The 5,000-nt window shown below is 41.1% G+C and overlaps 1 protein-coding gene across 1 annotated transcript in view; it reads left to right on the forward strand.

The window, feature by feature from the left end:
- Positions 1–5,000, forward strand: part of LOC143298113 (synaptotagmin-12-like) — a 162,280-nt gene that overhangs the window by 3,263 nt on the left and 154,017 nt on the right. The window lies entirely within an intron of this gene.

Raw genomic sequence — 5,000 nt, forward strand, 5'->3', positions numbered from 1 at the left:
GACAGACGTGCGCACTCATTTCACACACACACACACACACACACACACACACACACACACACACACACACACACACACACACACACACACACACACACACACAGGACAGAGGACAGAGGACAGAGACAGACATTGAGAGAGAGAGACCGACATACAGAAAGATAACACAGAGAGAGAGAGACAGACAAACAGACAAAGAGACAGAGGCAGAGACAGACAGACAGACAGAGAGACAGTGATAATGACAGAGACACAGACAGACCGACCGACCAACCGACAGACCGACCGACAGACAGACAGACAGACTCACAGAGAGACAGAGAGAGAGAGAGAGAGAGACAGAGACAGACAGACAGACAGACAGAGACACAGTCATAGTGACAGAGACACAGACAGACAGACAGACCGATAGACAGACAGACAGACAGACAGAGAGGGGGAGAGAGAGAGAGAGAGAGAGAGAGAGAGAGAGAGAGAGAGAGGGAGAGAGAGAGAGAAGGACAGACATTGAGATAAAGAGACAGATTGATACAGAGAGAGAGAGAGAGGAGGGGGCATGGGGGCTGGGGAGGGGGCATGGCGGGGGGGGGGGGGGGGGGGGGGGGGGGGGGGGGGGAGAGACAGACAGACAGAAAGAAACCTACACAGAAAGATGCCGACAGAGAACAAAGCAGGCAGTGACAGAGTCACACGAAGACTGCCTTACAAATTATTGATCACAAATGATTAGTAACCTGTTCATGATTAACGAAAATTAAACCACCCATATTTATTTTCTTTTTATTGATATTCATAAGAAATGACTGAGGTGGTTCACTTGCTGTGAATGTGTTCTAAGATACTTGACAGTTTGTATTCCTTGACAGCTTGTGTAAGATCTTAAGAAATAAATGATAATACTCCATGATGATAACCAACTAGTGTGTAATCCAGCTGCTTGGCTGTTTCTGTCAGTGTATTTATGGTGTTTGTTGTTTGTTTGTTTGTTTGTTTTTTCTTTTGTTTTTTGTTCTTTGTTTTTTCTTCTTTATAAATGTCCATTAAGATGCTGTTGTTGTCGTCAAAATGGAATAAAAAAAAAATGTAAAAAAAAAGTCACACGGTGACAGGGTAACAACAGGGTAAATGGGAGAGACACAGTGACGGACAGACGCTGACATTAACAAACTTCCGATCTTGTTGCCACACACACACACACACACACACACACAGACACACACACACCACACACACACCACACACACACCACACACACACCACACACACACAACACACACACACACACACACACATACACACACACACACACATACACACACACACACAGACACACACACACACACACACAGACACACACACACACACACACAGACACACACAGACACACACACAGACACACACACACACACACACACACACAGACACACACACACACACACAGACACACTCAGACACACACACACACACACACACACACACACACACACACACAGACACACACACACACACACACACACACACACACACACACAGAGACACACACACACACACACACACACACACACACACACACACACACACACAATCATTCCATGTCTTTTCTGTGTCGTTTCCCCAAAGATTTCCTTACACAATTTTCTCATACCAGCTAGTTGTTCCGTTTCCAAATAGCTGTTTCAAAAATCAGTATTCATCTCATTGTTCATTCCTACATTTGCAAATGATCGATCATGTGTAACCTGATTTGTAAAAAAAAAAATGACCGCTTTCCGCCAAGTTTGGAATATTTTTGGTTGTTGTTGATTATTCTGTTGACAGATATGTAAATTTCATCCTGATGTTTCCATTGTAATTTGAAACTATGTTCATTGCTGTGCAAAGCTGAGACAAATCGTTCGAGCGTTCTGGTTTGGATGCTGTACTCTTTTTCTTTTGATTTTTGTTTGTTTGTTTGTTTGTTTGTTTTTACCCGGACTTTGTTGGGTCGACCACCGTTTAATTTTGTATATAAATTACACAATCAACTAAACACCATGGAAATAATCAAACTAATACCCGGTATTCCATAACTACGTCAAAGTAATCAATAGCATTTCTGGAATAAATACAACTGTACATTTTACTGATTTGGGGGCTTGTTACAATACTATGGAAGGATGATGTACAAATCATAATTATGTGTACAAAACTCAGAATCAATCTTTTCTTCCTTTTTTTTTTTTCTCCATTTGCACATTTCCTTTTTTTCAGGGACAAAAGATTCATCCTTTCTTGACATTGCAAATGACAAGACAGTGTTTAAAAAAGAAAAGAAGAAGAAAAGAAAAAGGTAATAATGTGCTATGTCTACGCAGACTATGCTGTACTCATTAATCATTGTTCACTTTGTTTTGGGTTTTTTTTGGGGGGGGGGTTTAAAGAAGAAAAAAAAGGGGGTGAAATTGTTGACATATACTTAAACACACACAGCAACAACTTATAATGTGTGGCATCATCAAAGAAGCAGGTGAAAACAAGGTGGAAGGCACACTGAATATACAGACGTTCTGGGAATCGTAGCACGTGAAAAGAGGGGTGAATAGAAATCTTTCTTTTGAGTTTTAATCTTAATCATATCTTGTTCGGGGGGACACACCGGCCCGCATCGAAGAAGATAATATGTAGTACTGCTTGTCTACTCAACTGTTGCCTGATGGATTGTACACTGCTATGAAGAATTTAGATTTTGGTGTGCTTTCAAGTTTGTTTGACCAGCGAGTCAGGTTTATGCTTAGAGTCGAGCCAGGGATCGACTTCCTCTTTTATTTATCTATGTGTTTTATTCATCTGTTCATTCATGCATTCATTCATTCATCCATTTATTTACCTATTTTTAGAATTTATATATTTATCTATCTATTTATTTATTTATCCATTTATCGTTTATTTATTTATTCATCTATCTATGTATTTATCTATTTATTCATATCTATTCATACACAAACAAAAAGCAGATCTGATGTAACGTGTATGGATCAGCCTGCACGTTTTGACACCACCTTGAAACTGACACTAGAACTGAAAAAAAAGCAAACAAAAAAAACAACAAAAAAACCCCACAACAACAACAAAACACACACGAGAGAAAAAGACAACAAAAAAACAACTCAAGATGTAAACACATAAATGCAAATTAAAATTGTGCAGCCGACAACAACGGCAGCAATAAAGAAGCGATTCCGAGGCTGTCTCATCGGGCCGAAAGGTTTGTTTATTGTCCAGATTCTGAGCATTCTGTCGCCCCCCCCCCTGCCCCCCCCCCACCCCCCTCACCCTCACCCCACAGTCTTGAAGGGGTAGGGTGGGGGTGGGCTTATTCAATAATCGTGGAGTATTCGCAGCAAATCATTTTAACACTTGTCTGTGCACACTTTTCTCTTTTTTTTTTCCCCCCCATAAGGTTAGGTTTTGTGTGTAAGGGATACACCAATAATTATATTAAAAAATACAACAAAAAACAAAGTAAAAAAAAAACACCCCCCCACCAAAAAAAACAACAAACAACAACAAAACAACAACCCCCAAAACACAACAACCCCCCCCCCCCCCCCCCCGAAAACAACCCCAACAACATCAAAACACCCCGAACAAACGTCTTTTTCTTCTTCTTGCTCTTCTTCTTCTTCCTCCCCCTCCTCCTCCTTTTCATTTTCCTTTAGTCGTCATACTCATCATCATGATTGAGATGATGATGATGGTGATTACTTCATCTACAGGTTAAAAAAAAAAAATCTGTCAATTTCATGATTGTTTTGGGAAAAAAATGAGAATGTCGAAAAGATTTAATGAATTAAAATTCCTTTTCGAGTAATACGTATCTTAGAAGAAACAATGGGAAAAAAGAAGAGGAAGAAAAGAACTTTATTAAAGAAGAGAGCCAAAAGGGTAAGTCGAGAAATGACAAGACAGGTCAAGACAAGACAAGACAAAATTCTTTGTTCTCGAGGATAATGGATAAGCACTGGCGTTGTTTTTTTTTGTTTTTTTGTTTTGTTTTGTTTTTTTAATGCAGTCCCTGCCCTGAACAGGGTCTACAATGCACAATATAACTTAAAATCATAAGCATGGTAAAAAAAAGAAGATACACTGGAAAAAAACAACAACAACAAAAAACAAATCAGAAGAGAGACAGAGACAGACAGACAGACAGACAGCCAGACGGCCACACAGATGACAGAGTACCAGGCGAATTTGAACTGTACAAGGTCTGGTCGACATGATGACGTTATTATTAACCGCTGAGCCACATTCCACAGCGAACGACGAACGAAGCTGGTGTTGCTCCTGAAAATGACCCCCCAAGAACGGTTGTGACCCCCCCCACCCCCCCGCACCCCCCGCACAGATTTTGCCCTGACACACTCCCCCCCCGCCCCCCCCCCTTTTTTTTGCTCCACCTCCTGTCCCAGTTCAAATCCAATCCCTTCTTCCATTGGAACATCTTGATTTTGCAAAAAAAAAACCTAACAAAAAACAAACTAACAAAAAACATTGACGCAGTGGTTAGTTTTTATTGAATTTTTTTTTTAAACCCTTGACTTGAAGTAGAAGCTAACGTGGCAAATGCGTTGAGATGGCCTTGGTGGTCGGCGAGTATTTAAGCACTATAATTTGATTTGATTTGATTTGATTTTGCAAACAATGCGCATTTTGAAAATCGCGTATCATGGCACAAACAAAGCAAGATGCCCAAACTATTCCTGGAGACTTTCTGGGCTGATCCCCGACAACTCCCTTTTCTAAAAAAAAAAAACATACCCCCTTCAATCTAACGGCTGAGCAACAGCACGCATTTTTGATACCCCCCCCCCCCCCTAACCCGCCCCACCCCCCACCCCTAAAAAACAACCCCCCCCCCCAAACAAACCCCCCCAAAACCAAAATAAACAAAAACAACGCCCCTGTAGGTGTGTGTGTGTGTGTGTGTGTGTGTGTGTGTGTGTGTGTGTCTGGCTTGGAAC

This window comes from Babylonia areolata, chromosome 23, assembly GCF_041734735.1.
Source record: "Babylonia areolata isolate BAREFJ2019XMU chromosome 23, ASM4173473v1, whole genome shotgun sequence".
NCBI lineage: Eukaryota > Metazoa > Mollusca > Gastropoda > Neogastropoda > Buccinidae > Babylonia > Babylonia areolata.